We start from the raw sequence: 17,251 nt of genomic DNA on the forward strand, positions 1-17,251 counted from the left end.
GCCTTGGCCTCCCAAAGTGCTAGGATTACAGGCACGAGCCACCACACCTGGCTTAGAATCTTTTATACTATTTCACCCTAACTTCTAAACAGATCTTATATTAAATATTTTAAAATTTGTCTCATAGTAATCTGGTTTTAGGATCATGTAGGGTCTGGACATTTTTAATCCCTCACTTTACTGATGAGGAAGAAAATTGAGGCTGGGCACAGTGGCTCACGCCTGTAATCCCAGCACTTTGGGAGGCCAAGACGGGTAGATCACCTGAGGTGAGGAGTTCAAGACCAGCCTGGCCAACATGGTAAAACCCCATCTCTACTAAAAATACAAAAATTAGCTGGGTGTGGTCACACGCCCCTATAATCCCAGCTACTTGGGAGGCTGAGCTAGGAGAATGGCTTGATTGGCGGAGGTTGCGCTGAGCTGAGATAGCGCCACTGCGCTCCAGCCTGGGTGATAGAGCAAGACTCCATTTCAAAAAAAAAAGAAAGAAAGAAAATTGAGGGCCAGAAAGTTTAGACGGCCTGTCCAACTCACACCATAGTCACTGAACTTTAATGTTGACCTCTTGACTTTCTCCCCATGATTACCAAGAGAAGACTCAGCCCATCCATCCCCTGCTGTATGAAGCCTTTTCTAATACTCTGAGGTAGAAAGGCCCTCCATGGTGCTCACATAGTACTCTATATAGATTTCCAAGTACCTGCAACACTTCACTCTATTTCTTTATCCATGTGCTTCTTGCTACTCAAAGTGTAGTCCATGGGCCAGCAGCATCAGTATCACCTAGGAATTTGTTAGAATTGAAGGCTCCACTCCAGATCTCTTGAATAAGCCTCGACTTTTTTTTTTTTTTTTTTTTTTTTTTGAGATGCTCTGTTACCCAGGCTGGAGTGCAGTGGTACGATCTCAGCTCACTGCAACCTTCACCTCCTGGGTTCAAGCAGTTCTTGTGCCTCAGCCTCTGGAGTAGCTGGGATTACAGGTATGTGCCACCACGCCCAGCTAATTTGTTTTTTTTTTTTTTGTTTTTTTTTTTGTATTTTTAGTAGAGATGGGGTTTCGCTATGTTGGTCAGGCTGGTCTCGAACTCTTGCCCTCCAGTGATCTGCCCACCTCAGCCTCCCAAAGTTCTGGGATTACAGGCATGAGCCAAGATTTTCAAGGGATTCATATGCACATTAAAGTTTAAGAAGGCTTGGCCTAGACTATTGGCTCTAGAATCAAGGCTTAGAAATTGTTCTATTCCTAGAGAGTAGAGTAGCTTAGAGTACAGTAATGTGATCTATGTTTAATATTTTTTAATTGAATATTCACAATCCAGTGTTTCATTCTACTCTATCAGACTTTAGTCTCTTCTGTAATTCCTCCTTTCAGGTACTCTCCTTGATTGGCTTTGGAGTAACAATCCTTCTACAATCTCTATTTTTTCTGTTTTGTATTGAAATAGTAACTATGGTTTCTGCCCATTGAGGTTCCTAGGAAGCTTTAAGAACATCAGTGGTATTCATTGGAAACAGATAAGAGCACAGCAGTTTCTAACTTAAATTTCTTCTGACTTAAATTTTCTTCTGATATGTTTTCATATTCAGGCTTATTTTATTCAGTTAGGAAACAAGTTGCATAAACCCAGAGTGGTGATTTGTTGATGCTGGGGCAGAGTTAAAATGAAAAAGCAGTCAACTTCTTGCTTTGAGCTTGCAGAGGAAAGTTAGTCACTCGGTCCCTCTCAGATCTGTCATCCTCTGTCTTTATCTCTTGACGTCTTCCCACTTTTCCCAGTGTTCAGGGATAAGCTTGGGCATCACCAATAAAACATGTACAGGACTGTCCAAGAAAGTGTTCAGTGTTGCTCTAACATTTGGGGGAGAATATGATACTTAACAGTGGCTTTTCTTTCTTTCCTGGAATAAAGGCTTAGTTGTAAATCTAAAATTTGGAAGAAAAGTAAAATTCTAAATGCACACTCTACCTTTATTTACTTTGAATTTTTTTTCTGTTTCTTTAGTATAAATACATTGATGTCTTCATGTGAGTCTTAATTGTAATTTCTTATTTAGGAAGCTTTTTTTATTTTTATTTTTTTTTGTGGCCAGGCACGGGGCTCATGCCTGTAATCCCAGCACTTTGGGAGCCGAAGCGGGAAGATAGCTTGAGGCCAGGAATTTGAGACCAGCCTGGGTGACATAACGAGATACCATCTCTACCAAATTTTTTTTAAAAGAAAGATTTTTGTTTTGCATTTATTCAATGGTAGCAGTAGACCAGGATTCAGGTGGCAGATGATTATCCCCTTCTAATTACCGTTTTAAAGGTAGCATAACAAAAAACGGAAAACAAGTGCATAAATGTGGTGCTTAGATTTGAAGAGTCACGTTTCTGACTTGAGCCAGGGCTCAGCAGCCTGAAATAAAAACAAATGCAGACATTCTTTATACAACTTTGATCAGGTGTATAATACTACAAATCCTTTTGTGTTACTATTTGTAAAGCAAATAATCAAAGGTTAGAGCAATAGGTAGGGCAGCATTTGATACCTATATGGTGCTGTTCATACTGAATCTAACCCCACTACAAAATAACACTCCAAAAATAACGTTCCAATTATTTTTATATTATTTTATATATGTTATATATATATATTATCTGTATATTTTTATATTAGCACAAGTATAAGGAAAGATGTAAACCATAGGACACACAGTAAATGCTCAGAATCTCACAGTGTCCTCCCTTCACCCTTATAAACTTGCTTAATTTTTTTCTTTGTTTTTTAGAAACAGGACCTTGCTCTGTCACCCAGGCTGGAGTGCAATGGTGTGATCACAGCTCACTGCAACCTCGAACTCCTGGGCTCAAGTGAGCCTCCTACCTGAGTCCCCCAAGTAGCTGGGACTACAGGCACATGTCACAATGCCTAACTCATTTTTAAATTGTTCATAGAGATGGGGTCTTGCTATGTTGCCCAGGCTGTTCTTGAACTCCTAGGCTCAAGTAATCCTCCTGCCTCAGCCTCCCAAAGTGCTGGGATTATAGGCGTGAGCCACTATGCCTGGTCTTAAAACTTGTTTGTATGAGTGCTTTTTAAAAAAAAATTATGAAAAAAAGGTAACACAAAATCTACTCCCTTAACAAAAAAAAATTTTGAGACAGGGTCTTGCTCTGTCACCCAGGCTGGAGTGCAGTGGTGCAGTCATGGCTCACTGCAGCTGTGACCTCCCAGGCTCAAGGGATCCTCCCACCTCAGCCCCTTAAGTAGCTGGGACTATAGATGCATGCCACCATGCCTTGCTAATTTATTAATTTTTTTGTAGAGATGAAGTCTATGTCATAATAAAAATTTAAGTATACAAATATAGACTATGAGTACATTTTTATGGGTAAATGTTACTTTCTTCCCCAGCTCAAGTATATGTAAAGAGGTTCCTCTCACTGTATCCGAAGGGACATAAATCATTTAAGTATAGTTGGGTTTGAGTTTTTAAATGCTGTTAAGATATAGCAGCTACTTATATATCAGGCTTTGTGTTTCTGTGTTAAGTACTTTACATATAGAATCTCATTTAATCTTCTCAGCAACCCTAAGAGAGGTACTATTACTATTCCTTTATTATTATTATTATTATTGAGGAAATTGAAGCTTAGAGAGCTAATTTCCCTTGGTCAAACAGGTGCTAAGCTCAGAGTCTGGATCCAAGGCCAGAGAGCAGTTTAACTCCAAAAGCCATGCTCTTAGCCACTACACTATACTGCTTAGCAATAAAAATAATAGCAACCATTTACTGAGCACCTGCTATAATAGCCAGGCACTGTGCTCACTATTTTGCATATATTAAGTCATTTAACCTTCACATCAAGTGTATGAAGACTGCATTACTGGTCCCATTTTGCCAGATGAAGAAATTGACACTTAGGTCAAGTACCTTCATTTGTTCAGGGTCACATGTTTGAAAATTGGGAAGAGGGGGACCTATTAAAGGATGAGATCAATATGGTTAAGGATATATTTGGCCAAAATAGAGTAGAACCTGAATAGAACCTGAATCTTGCCCCAACTACCTGTTTCTAGGCGATCTCAGGGAAATCTATGCCCAGAGTAGAAAACAAAGCAAAGATTCTTCATTATTAGCTGGGGCTTTGGCCCTAACCGCCAGTGTAGAACTGTAAGGACTCGCGCTGGCCCATAGCAGTTTTCCTGTGCTAGATTGGCCTGCGGCCTGCAAAGCACACATTCTAGGCTCTGCTCTTCCTCCACTGATGGGACAAGGCCCTGCCTATGAGTGCTAGAGGAGGAGAAAACTGAAAGAAAGATGGTTGTATTGATGCTTGGGAGCCTCTACCTCCAGGCCTGGCTGCTGCAAAGAGAGAGAAAGGGAGAATGAGCAACAGGGCACTTCCAGGCAGAAGATGGAGACAACCACTTACCTCTTTAGTCTTCTTAAAGTTCCTCTTTCTGTGACTGTGGTACAGCCTAGCCATGGAATCTTCCCAATCCAGATTAACATTCCTTCTGGGTGGGGGGGTTGGGGGAGAAAAAGAGAAGAGAAAATCTGAGCTTCCTTTACCCTAAAGACCAGCATTACCACAGCAAGTAAGTGTCTGAACTGGGATCTAAACCAGTATCTGTGCTCTTAACCACTATTCCAGTGGGAGGGGCATATCAAAATTACATATAACCCTCCAGGCAGTTATAAAGCCTAAACATGGTATTGTGCAAAGCATTAAAGATGGGAGAAAAGATTGAAGACGGGCAAAGAAACAACATTCAAATAAACATGAAGTCAAAAACAAAAAACAGGCCAGGCATGGTGGCTCACGCCTGTAATCCCAGCACTTTGGGAGGCTGAGGCAGACGGATCACTTGAGGCCAGGAGTTCGAGACCTGGCCAGCGTGGTGGAACCCCATCTCTACTAAAAATAGAAAAATTAGCCAAGCATGGTGGCACATACCTGTAATCCCAGCTACTCGGGAGGCTAAGGCAGGAGAATCGCTTGAACCTGGGAGGTGGAGGTTGCGGTGAGCTGAGTTTGTGCCACTGCCCTCCAGCCTGGGTGGCAGAGCAGGACTCTGTCTCCAAAACAAAAACCCAAAGATCTATCTCTCTAAGTACTGATCAGGAGAAATCTTACTGTTAGATGACAAAACCAAGATCTGGAACAGTGTACTCGCTATGCTACCTTATGTGTTAAGAAAGAGGAGGTGTGTGTGTGTGTGTGTGTGTGTGCATGCTTAATTTTACATCAAGAACCACTGAAAGGGCTGGGCACAGTGGCTCATGCCTGTAATCCCAGCACTTTTGGAGGCCGAGGCAAACTCCTGAGGTGAGGAGTTCGAGGCCAGCCTGGGCAACATAGTGAAATCCCGTCTCTACTAAAAATACAAAAATTAGCCAGGTGTGGTGGTAGACGCCTGTAATCCCAGCTACTCAAGAAGCTGAGGCAGGAGAATTGCTCGAACCCGGGAGGTGGAAGTTGCAGTGAGCTGAGATCATGCCACTGCACTCCAGCCTAGGTGACAGAATGAGACTGTCTCAAAAAATAAACAAACAAAAAAAAAACCAAGCAAAAAAACCCAAAAAAGAACCACTGAAAGGGCAAACAAGAAACTAATACAAGTTACCTATAGAAGACAAGGGGGAACAAGGGGAGTGGGGTCAAAAGTGAGAATTAGACTCTTTTTGTTGTACAGACAGGGTCTCACTATGTTGCCCATGGACTCAAGCAATCCTCCTGCCTCAGCCTCCCAAAGTGCTGAGATTACAGGTGTGAGCCAATGTGCCCAGCCAAGGAAATGAGACTTTTAAAATGTATACCTTTTACAGTTTTTATTTTTGAACTTCGTAAATATACTATCTGTTTTAAAATAAAAGTTGGGGGTAAAAAACAAAGAATGTGGTAGAGTGAAGGAGAAAAGAATAAGTAGAAAAAATCACGGGAATACTTTTCCAAAGATTAGTTGGGTGGTCTTTTTTTTACCTGGGGTAGAATGCAGGGAAAGCAAAAAAAATTAGTGCTCAGAGATGGCTGGAAAGAGATGGCTTTTGGCTGGGTATCATAGACTGGACCTGGAGCCCAGAATAAAAGATGTTTCCTCAGCGACTAAAGTAGCTGATGAAGAACTCCAACTCAATTAACAGATTGAGATTAATTAAGAGTCACCAAGTCAGTTGGCACAACTTTTATTGTTGTTCATGTGCATTACTCCTTTTTACCTCCTAAGAATGCTATCAGGCCAGATGTGGTGGCTCACACCTGTAAACCCAGCACTTTGGGAGGCCGAGGCAGGAAGATTGCTTGAGCCCAGAAGTTCTAGATCAGCCTGTGCAACATAGTAGGGCCTTGTCTCTACAAAAACTATGAAAAAATTAGCCAGGTATAGTGGCATGTGCCTATAATCCCAGCTACTGGGAGGCTGATGCAAGAAGATTGCTTGAGCCCAGGAGTTCAAGACCAGCCTGGGCAACATGGCAAGAGCCTATCTCTACAAAAAATTTAAAAATTAAGCTGGGCGTGGTGGTGTGTGTCTGTAGTCCCAGTTACTTGGGATGCTGAAGTGGGAGGATTACTTGAGCCCAGGAGGTCAAGGCTGTAGTGAGCCATGATCACGCCACTGCACTCCAGCCTGGGTGATAGAACAAGACCTTGTCTCAAAAAAAAAAAAAAATAAGTTACCAGTGTTAATATCACTTATACTCCAGAAGGGTGCTTCTAAATCTTGTCAGGATCTACAGGTGTGTTTTAAAAAAGTCACACTTTGTTCCCTATAGCTTCTTTTTTTCTTTGAGATGGAGTCTTGCTCTGTTGCCCAGGCTGGAGTGCAGTGGCGAGGTCTCGGCTCACTGCAACCTCCGCCTCCTGGGTTCAAGCGATTCTCCTGCCTCAGGCTCCTAAGTAGCTGGCTCTACAGGCGCCCGCCACTACACCCAGCTAATTTTTGTATTTTTAGTAGAGATGGGGTTTCACCATGTTGGCCAGGCTGGTCTCGAACTCCTAACCTCAGGTGATCCACCCACCTCAGCCTCCCAAAGTGCTGGGATTACAGGTGTGAGCTACTGCTCCCAGCCCCTGTAGCATTTTTTACATCAGTGAAAATCACTCCATTTTTCTTCAAAATTTCTTCCCATTTTGGTTCCTGGGATACTGAATGCAGTTGTCCCCCATCTATGAATTCACTGAGCACTGCTTCTTGGGCCAGGAACTGTGCCAGACTCAGTGTTTTCTACTTCTCTGAGACTTAGTCTTTCTGACTAGCTCCTCATTTCTTTTTTCCTCTACCCTCCTCCACCTCAGCTGTCATCACAGTACAAGACTCAGTCTTGAGTCCTCTGCTTTTATCCTTATGCTCTTTTTTTTGCTTCTAAATATTAATTTTAATTACTTTGAAGCAACCTAACTTAGTATCAAATGTTTAACCATTATAATTGCTAAACTGGAAAATCAGCATTATTTGTATCTGACCAATCATATAATACTCATCAATTTTTCTTTTGACAAAAAATACAGGTTGCGTATCCTTTATCTGAAATGCTTGGGACCAGAAGTGTTTTGGATTTTTTTATTTTTTCAGACTGGAATATTTGTATTATACTTCCCAGTTGGGCATCCCTAATCCAAAAATCTGAAATCCAAAATGCTCCAATGAGCATTTCCTTTGAGCATGACCACTCAAGTTTCAGATCTTGGAACATTTTAGATTTCAGATTTTTGGATGAGGGATGTTCAACCTATAGTAGAAATCCTGAAGAGTATGGGACAGTCTACTAGTTTACTAATTTAGCACCATAATTCCAGTCTTAGAACCTCCCAAGAAGCTGAAAGGAGGATGGGAAGAGGCAAAGATGTTGGAAAGTAAGGACAGTTTTTAGCTCCATTTTTGTTCTAAGGCAATGCAGGGTCTAGCAAAGAAGAAAAATCACTGAGGCTGAAGACAAAGCAAAAGTTTTTGGTTCAGATGGTAAAGGAGGGCCTGAAGAGCAGTGGAATCGGTGTATCCAGAAGGCAGTGCTGGAGTCGACCTCATGAACTAGGGGGTGTCTTCTTGGCACCCAATTCCTTTTTAATTTCTTCAAATGTTTTAGCTAGATTTGGTATGTCATAGTTCTAAGCCACATACATTCCAACCATATTGCCAAAAGTAAGTGCAAGCAGGAACTGGAACGTGATGTCGACAACAAGGGCAAGGAGGACAAAGAGGTTTCAATGGGTGGCTGCAGCCCTGTATATTCTTTCCTTCAAGTACATGAACCCTTCTCACCACAGCTTCAACTGTCACTACAGAGCACAGCCGTTCATCTGACTGCCATTCCTCAATCTGCCAACTCTCTACCAAATATGCTCACTTGAATAATTAAATAATCGTTCTCCTTGTCTCACCATGTACTAAATTCAACTCATTACATTTCTCTTTCCCAGATGGTCTCCCTGTCCTGGCATTTCCATTTCCATCGATGACATGCAGTTATCTTAGTTATACCATTGACATTTTGGGGTCATTTAACTTGTTCTTTTTTCCACTCTGCTAAGCAGCTGTTAACTAGCCTTGTTGCTGAAATGTTTTCTTCTCCATCCTCTCCTTTTCATGCCCATCATCATCAACCTAATGACCCCACGGTTACTTACATCAGCCTCCTGATTGGGGTCCTCACTTGGGATCTTTTCATCCTGTACATCCTATACACTGCAGGGTAAAAGAGCATAGTAGTTAAGAGCTTAGCCCCTGGGGCTGTTATCACCAGTCTTATATCATCTTGTGACACTTTCTATTTTGGAACTCTTAAATAATTTAAAAATCTCCCTAGCTAGATTGTCAGCTTTCTGAGTAATCCAAATGATGAGTACCTTCACTTTGAGAAAGGAGAGCACTTTCTTTCTTTTTTTTTGGTTTTTTTTTTGTTTGTTTTTTTGTTTTTGAGATGGAATTTTGCTCTTGTTGCCCAAGCTGGAGTGCAATGGCGTGATCTCGGCTCACTGCAACCTCTGCCTCCCGGATTCAAGCGATTCTCTTGCCTCAGCCTCCCGAGTAGCTGGGATTACAGGTGCCTGCCACCATGCCTGGCTAATTTTTTTGTATTTTTAGTAGAGATGGGGTTTCACCATGTTGGCCAGGCTGGTCTTGAACTCCAGACCTCAGATAATCCACCCACCTCGGCCTCCCAAAGTGCTGGGATTACAGGCATGAGCCACTGTGCCCAGCCAGCACTTTCTTAAAGGACAAAAAAATGGCCAGGTACAGTGGCTCACACCTGTACTTGTAATCCCAGCACTTTGGGAGGCCAAGGTGGGAGGATCGCTTGAACCCAGGAGTTTGAGACCAGCCTGGGCAACATGGCAAGACCCTGTCTCTACATCATACTACTGCACTCCAGCCTGGGTGACAGAGTGAGGCTCTGTCTCAGAAAACAAAACAAAACAAAAACAAACAAACAAACAAAACCAGGCAGCAACTACATGCCAGGTACTTTCACAAAATTAACCTTGGCATATCTCACAGTGACTATCACAGGACATCACAGGAGATAAGTCAATAGATATTATGTGTTTAAAGAACTGAGTCCTCTGCTTTAGCCATTTCATCTCCTGACTATTGAATGGGGCATGACCAATGAAAGCTGGTCTTTGCTTATGTTCCTTTCCATACCTGCAATCCCTTTTTCTACTCCCTGCCTCGAAGCTTCAAATTTTGCCCATCCTTCAGGACTAGTCCAAGTTCTATCTCCTCCAGGAAGCCACTGACCCATGATCGTTTGGGCTAGTTGTGTTAGAGTTGCAAAGAACAAGTGTGGATTTGAGAACCATGAGACCTGAGTTTGACTTATATTCTGCTACATACTACCTGCCTAGATCTTCATCAGCTATGTAATGTCTTTAGTTTCCTCCTCTGCAAAAAGAGAGTGATGCATGCTTTGCAGTTATTTTGAGCATTCTATAAGTAAAAGTACCAGCCCTAGTGTTAGTTCTCCTTCCCCTTAATCATATAAAACATTGAAGTATTACTTCTCTTATGTCTTATTTTTTCCAAAATGACACAAAACCCTCTGTGGACAGGCCGGGCACGGTGGCTCACGCCTGTAATCCCAGCACTTTGGGAGGCCGAGGCGGGTGGATCACGAGGTCAGGAGATCGAGACCATCCAGGCTAACACGGTGAAACCCCGTCTCTACTAAAAATACAAAAAATTAGCCGGGCGAGGTGGCGGGTGCCTGTAGTCCCAGCTACTCGGGAGGCTGAGGCAGGAGAATGGCATGAACCCCGGGGGGGCAGAGCCTGCAGTGAGCCGAAATCACGCCACTGCACTCCAGCCTGGGTGACAGTGAGACTCCGTCTCAAAAAAAAAAAAAACCCTCTGTGGACAACACCAAGACTTCTATATCTGCCTCATCTTGGCCTTAGGCAGCCAAATACTACCTGAGGCAGAAACTGGTTGGATGAATGCAAGTATGAATATGTTCGAGGAGGTTCTAGTACATTAATGCCACTAAATCAGTAACATTGAAATGAGCTGAACACTGTAGGATGGGGGTAGGAGGGTGAAGAGAACCGTTGGCAGGTTACCAAAAAAGGAATAACATGCTGGTTCTCGTGTAACACAAAGGCTTGAGGGAGGCAACCCACAGTGGGTTAGAAAGTGGGTTAGTGGGATAGAAAGGTCCTGGGCTCTTTCTATCTTCCTTCCTGGCCATCCTAATCATGTAGTTTTTTCTATCTGCTGGTAAGATAGCTCTCATACCTCTTAAGTATTATGACTGCATTCTAGGCAGAAAGAATAAAGAAAGTGAGTGGCAAAAGGCCAGCTAAGTCTGTCCCCTTTCATCAGGAAAACAATAACTTTCCCAGAAGCCTCATGCAGTAGACTTCTGCTTAGATCTCATTTGCCAGAGCTGGATCACATGTCCATTCTGGCTTCAAGGGAGTCTGAGGAAGTATTTTTACTAGGCACATTGTTTTGCTGAAAAATTGAGGTTCTGACAGTAAAGGTGAAAAGATTGGCTATTGGGTAAGCAACTATCAGTATTTGCGACACGAAGCTTGCAATCTGTTTAGTTTAAAATACACCATAGGGTCCTTTCCACTCGGAGACCTCTCTTTCTATAGACAGAGAGCTGTTTCTCTTTCTCTTGTCTTCTGCCTATTAAACCTCCACTCCTAAACTCCTCGTATGTGTCCGTGTCCTAAATTTTCCTGTCGTGTGACAACAAACCCCAGGATATATACCCCAGACAACGTAGTCACTTCATAATGGGGACCTCATCCGAGATACCAAGGTGCAACATTCATCGAAATGATGAATAGACGAGGGGACTCCAACTCTGTCCTTTCATTTCGAGGCTCTTGGCTTCCATTTTAGAACGAAATCAAACCAAATACTGGGCCCCCTTCAGCCATTTAAAAACGATTAGTGTGGCTGCCAGCCTTACAAGACTTGGGGGACAAGCTTACTAGGGAGAACATGGAGAATCTCCCAGCACCCATGGGTTGCTGAGCATATTGGCCATGTTTGAACCAGCTTCCTTTCACTGAGGCAGCTGAGGATTTCTGACCAGGGCTAGCTCCCAGTGTCATCCAAAGGCTTCTGGACTGGCCCCAGCCTCCAACTGCCTCGATGGGGTGTCGGCAACAGGATCTCCAACTTTCCTATTGTAATTTCCTCCTTTCCTGTCTGTGACTGCCATATCTCTTATCCTCTCTGTATGCAATGTGTGGGAAGCTTTACAGTTCAGGGAAGTAATCTTGTTTGGCAAGACCAGGGAATGTCATAGTCCATGTAAACGTCATACCTGATCAAACCAATCTGTGAGCCCTATGTAAATCAGACACCTCTCCTCAAACCTGACTATAAAATCTGGCACATGGGCCACCTGCTGGTCCTTTCTGTTCAGAGACCCCTCTCTCTATATAGAGAGAGCTGTTTCTCTTTCTCTTCTCTTCTGCCTATTAAACCTGTGCTCCTAAACAAAACAAAACAACAACAAAAAAGAAACACCATAGATAGGTGAGAGGAACTCTTCACCTGGCTCAAACTCCAATGCCCCAGGCTGGGGACCATCCCCTTCCACCACCACCACCACCACGTGTGGGTACCCCCTTACCCTGTTTGAGCTTTGATGCCCACACAAGGTCACTTTAGGAGGATTCTTTCTAAATACTCCTTGGTCTCTGATACCCCATACCTGGCTATCTCCACGGGACAAAATAGATTCTTGAATCAAGCCCTAAGTAAGGAATATGAAGATTTCATAATTTGTGTGCAGTTTCAGATAAATTCTTTCCAAAGTTAGGAGAAGAAAGAATAAAATATGTAATTGGAATCAGTTGCTACCTAAAAATGTCTTTTTTTAAACCTCACCATGGTACCTGGGGTTAGAAGCAATGCTTTGTTTACTGCTTTTAAAAAGCAACAGAATGGGAATATTGTAGTAAATCTCTGGGGGAATTCCTGTCTTCATACCAAAAATAGTTGTTATTCTCTTAGTTGGTTTGGTTTTATCTCATGGACATTTTGAAGTATATATTTTTTCTTATTTTTTTCCAACTTTTGAGCCACATACATTTTATAGACTACTATTCATTTTTAATCTCAGTTTCCTTTTTTCTTTTTCACTTTCTCCTTTTCTCTCCTACTCTTTTTTATTTCCCTTCTTTACTTTCTTTTTTCCTACCAATTTTAGTTTTTATCTTTCTGCTGTATTTAATTGCATCATCATAGGCCACATTAAATCATTTCTGGAAGATCAGTTTTAAATAAATAGATGAATAAAAAATAGCATTTAAAAAAAGGGAGAGAAAAGATTTAAGAACATTTCCAAAAGTAACCCCAAAATTTCTTCAGGGGGATAAAAAGTGAGATGATTTGGGAGGTCGAGGTGAGAGGATTAGCTGACACCAGGAGTTTGAGACCAGCTTGGACAAGACGGCAAGATCCTGTCTCTACAAAAAAAAAAAAAAAATTAATTAGCTGGGCATAATGGCATGTACCTATAGTCCTAGCTACTTGGGAGGCTGAGGCAGGAGGATCACTTGAGCCCAGGAGTTCAAGGTTACAGTAAGCTATGATCACACCACTGCACTCCAGCCTAGGCGACCCTGTTTCAAAAACAAAAACAAAACAGTGGAATGAAATCATTTGGGTAATGTCTCCCAGACAAGTAAAGTATTCCCAAGAAATTTCTGAAGGATTTAAGGAAAATTATTGATGTTATGATTTAAAAAAACAAACAAACTGGTTCTACTATAGAATAATAGACACTGGCAACTCAGAAGGATGGGAGGGTGGTGAGGAATAAGAAATTACTTAATGGGTAGAATGTATATTATTCAGGTGATGGTTATGCTAAAAGCCTGGACGTTACAACTATGCATTATATCCACGTAACAAAACTGCACTTTTACCCCTTAAATGTACACAAATTTTTTGAAAACTGGTTCTTGCACCTCAGCAGACACATAGGATTTATGAATGGACTTGGATAGAGCATAGAAGAAGGCCTGGAGCAGTTTTCATGGGCTTTTGTCTCCTATGGCCCTGGTGCTTCTATCTTCAGGAAGCTAAATACAGAGGCTTCTGAGAAGTCACTTAGATGATGGTTCCCAAGAGGAACAACTCTCTCCTAAGCCACACATGGGGCAGTGTACTTCTAATATGGAAAATTATGGGTCGGGCATGGTGGCTCATGCTTGTAATCCCAGTACTTTGGGAAGCCAAGGCAGGCAGATCACTTGAGGTCAGGAGTTCGAGACCAGCCTGGCCAACATGGCAAAACCCTGTCTCTACAAAAATTACAAAAATTAACTAGGCATGGTGGCGTGCACCTGGGAGGTTGAGGCAGGAGAATTGCTTGAACCCAGGAGGCAGAGGTTGTAGTGAGCTGAGATCACACCACCGCACTCTAGTCTGGGCGACAGAGCAAGACTCCATCTAAAAAAAAGAAAAGAAAGAAAGAAAATTATGGATAGTCTCTGAAGCTGAGCATTCTCTGGAGTCAGACACTTTCTTAATCCCTTTTGAAATTTCTGATGGAGAAAAATCCAATCCAAAGAAAGAATATGAAATCCAGGGAAAATTAGTTTTTTTTCTTAAGTGCATATGTTATGGATTTATATATAAAAGTAAAGATAGTGATTGTATCAGTCAGGATTCTAACAGAGAAACAGAACCATTAGGAGACACACGTAGATATAGACATAGATATAGATATAGATGATATAGATATAGATATAGGTATAGATATAGATGAACTGGCTTATGTGATTGTGGTGGCTAGCTAGGCAAGCCTGCAATCTGAAATCCTTAGAGCAGGCCATCAGAAAGGATAGGCAGGAGTTCTCGAGCACAAGCCAATGCTGCTGTGTATGGGCAGAATTTCTTCTTCAGGAATGCCTCCATTCTGCTATTAAGGCTTTCAACTGATTGAATCAGGTCCACGAGATTATCTAGGATAATCTTGTTTACATAAAGTCAACGGATTATAGACTTTATTCACATCTACAAAATACCTCTCAGCACCACCTAGATTAGATTTTAATGGAATAACTGGCTTATGTTAGCCAGTTATAAACTAGGGACTATAGCCTAGCTATGTAAACACATAAAACTGACCATTACAGGCCAGGTGCACAGTGGCTCATGCCTATAACCCCAGCACTTTAGGAGGCTGAGGCGGGCGGGTCACTTGAGACCAGGAGTTCGAGACCAGCCTGGCCTCAAGGCTGGTGAAACCTCGTCTCTACTAATAATACAAAAATTAGCCAGGCATGGTGGTGAGTGCCTGTAATCCCAGCTACTCGAGAGGCTGAGGCAGGAGAATCGCTTGAATCCAGCAAGTGGAGGTTGCAGTGAGCGGAGATCATACCACCATACTCCAGCCTAGGCGACAGAGTAAGACTCCATCTCAAAACAAAACAAAAAACAAAACTGGCCACTACGGTGATGTTTGGTGTTTCATTTTGTTTTTAACTTCCATCAGTGAACATTTTGTTCTTTGTGAAAATAAGTCACAAGCTAAGACAGGCTTCTATGGGGAGAGTGTCAATATTACGGATCCATGGCATCAGTTGTAACACATATTTGGTCCATGAAGGTCATTAGCCATCTGGTAAAAGGAAGCTATACGATTATAACTCACTCATTGGGTGTATGCTATTACCTAATTCCACTAAACTGTTTTCAGTTCATTGATTTAAAAAAATTAGTTATTCAATTCAATTGAAGTTAACACCTGAGAAGGAAGGACTTCAAAGAACAGATGTGTATTTCATTTGTAGAAATCATTTTCTCATGTCACAAATGTTTAATGAATCCACTCTCCCTTGAGTTAGAAATGGTAGGTGCTTTGAAATACTTGAACCTACACAAGAGCAGAAAGCATTTTATTTTGAAGTGTACCTACTGTCCACTAATAATGTTGGACAAGTTATTTTCTCTCTGAGCCTCAGTTTGCTTACCTGTAAAATGGGAAATAATGATTATTGTCTTGAGGGCTTGGGAAGGATTAGATGAGAAAACATAAGTTAGACACTGGAAACACAGTAGATGTTCCACAAATATTGACTTTTTTGCCTCCTTCTATGAATACAGACTTCGTAAGTGAAGTCCTATGAGCTAAAAGTCATCTCCAATTTTTTTGCAGATTCCATCTAGCAGCACTATTTTGGATATCACTGTGTAGCAAAGAATCAAGTGAGGTTTCCACTGCTAATTTATCAAACTGACTATAAAGATTCACTGTAAGTGGCTTTGTATTTACTTATGTGCATAGGAAGACAATTTTTACATTTTATCACTTCAACAATGAGTACAGATAAAGTTGCTGGAGTTTACAATTGTTTTTTATTTGAAAAATCAGCAATTTTCCTAATTTTATCTGAAAATGTTCTTCGGCGTCATGGTGGTGAAATTCTGAACAAATATTAGGTGTCACCAGTTTTCAAGAGTGTGAAATAATTTTTGATTGAGAAAAAAGATAGCATATCTTAAATTCTGTTAAATATCAGACTCACATGTCTTGGCAAATGCACACGTTGTTTTTGTTTCATTATTATTATTATTATTTTTTGAGATGGAGTCTCGCTCTGTCGCCAGGCTGGAGTGCAGTGGCATGATCTCTGCTCACTGCAGCCTCCGCCTCCCTGGTTCAAGTGACTCTCCTGCCTCCGCCCACCTCAGCCTCCCAAAGTGCTGGGATTACAGGCATAAGCCACCGTGCCCGGCTATTAATTGTTAATTACACAAATAATACCGGGGTTTTTTTACATGAAAAAATTGGAGATAAATATAAAATCTTCTTCAATCCCCACTCCCATTGGGAACTACAATTATCAGTTTGGTCTGTATCCTTGCAGAGCATTTGTGTATGTATTTACATAGGTATTACCATCCACAGACAAAGTAACTCATGGAAAGTAGGTATTTTACTTGTCTGAGGGAAATTGGGCCAGTTATTGATTTTTATCATATGAAATTTGGCGTGATGGGCAAGAAAGAGATTGGAGAGAAAGGAGAAAAAGGAAGGGAGGTCTTGCCAAGATCGATCTTTTACTTCTTTATATTTCTTTGGCCTTTTCTTTTTTGGTTCCTTGAACCCATTTTAGGCGAGTTACACTACCGGAGTGTTTCAGCAGTTTAAAGCTCTTGCATCCAGTGTCATCAACCAGTGGCTCAACAAAGACAGATAAATAATCCCCTATACTTTCTGAAAGTATCTTTCCCCCAAAGTCCAAGCATTATCAGTTTCGTTTTATGAATGAAAAAAAGGAAAAAAAAGAGGCCAGGTGCGGTGGCTCATGCCCGTAATCTCAGCAATTTGGGAGGCTGAGGCAGGTGGATCACTTCAGCTCAGAAGTTTGAGAGCAGCCTGGCCAACATGGTGAAACTCCATCTCTACTAAAAATACAAAAATTAGCCAGGTGTGATGACGCACACCTGTAATCCCTACTCAGGAGGCTGAGGCATGAGAATTGCTTGAGCCCGGGAGGTGTAAGTTTCAGTGAGCCAAGATTGCACCACTGCACTCCAGCCTGGGGGACAGAGCAAAACCCTGTCTCAAAAAAAAAAAAAAAAAAAAAAAAAGGCAACAAATAGTTTTGGCTTTAAAGTGCAAACTGAAGTCATGACCCTCGATGTCAAATTCTTTGTGTTTTCCAACTGAAACTGAAAACTTTATCTGTTAATCATTTCATTAATTTTTCTCTCTTTTTTTCGAGACAGAGTTTCACTCTGTTGCCCAGGCTGGAGTACAGTGGCATGATCTCTGCTCAC

At 41.7% G+C, this 17,251-nt stretch overlaps 1 protein-coding gene, 1 long non-coding RNA gene and 1 pseudogene across 2 annotated transcripts in view; 1 reads left to right on the forward strand and 2 right to left on the reverse strand.

Moving 5' to 3' along the window:
• LOC129475042 (zinc finger protein 674-like) overlaps positions 1–17,251 on the forward strand; it is a 981,285-nt gene that overhangs the window by 430,656 nt on the left and 533,378 nt on the right.
• LOC129475059 (uncharacterized) lies at positions 1,580–13,907 on the reverse strand. Its single transcript, XR_008654742.1, has 4 exons — positions 13,807–13,907; positions 8,620–8,677; positions 4,426–4,510; positions 1,580–1,854 (listed from the first exon to the last, which is right to left on the reverse strand). It is a non-coding gene; the product is annotated as an uncharacterized lncRNA (long non-coding RNA).
• Positions 8,017–8,445, reverse strand: LOC134736064 (short transmembrane mitochondrial protein 1-like; annotated as a pseudogene).

This window comes from Symphalangus syndactylus, chromosome X (assembly GCF_028878055.3).
Source record: "Symphalangus syndactylus isolate Jambi chromosome X, NHGRI_mSymSyn1-v2.1_pri, whole genome shotgun sequence".
Classification (NCBI taxonomy): domain Eukaryota; kingdom Metazoa; phylum Chordata; class Mammalia; order Primates; family Hylobatidae; genus Symphalangus; species Symphalangus syndactylus.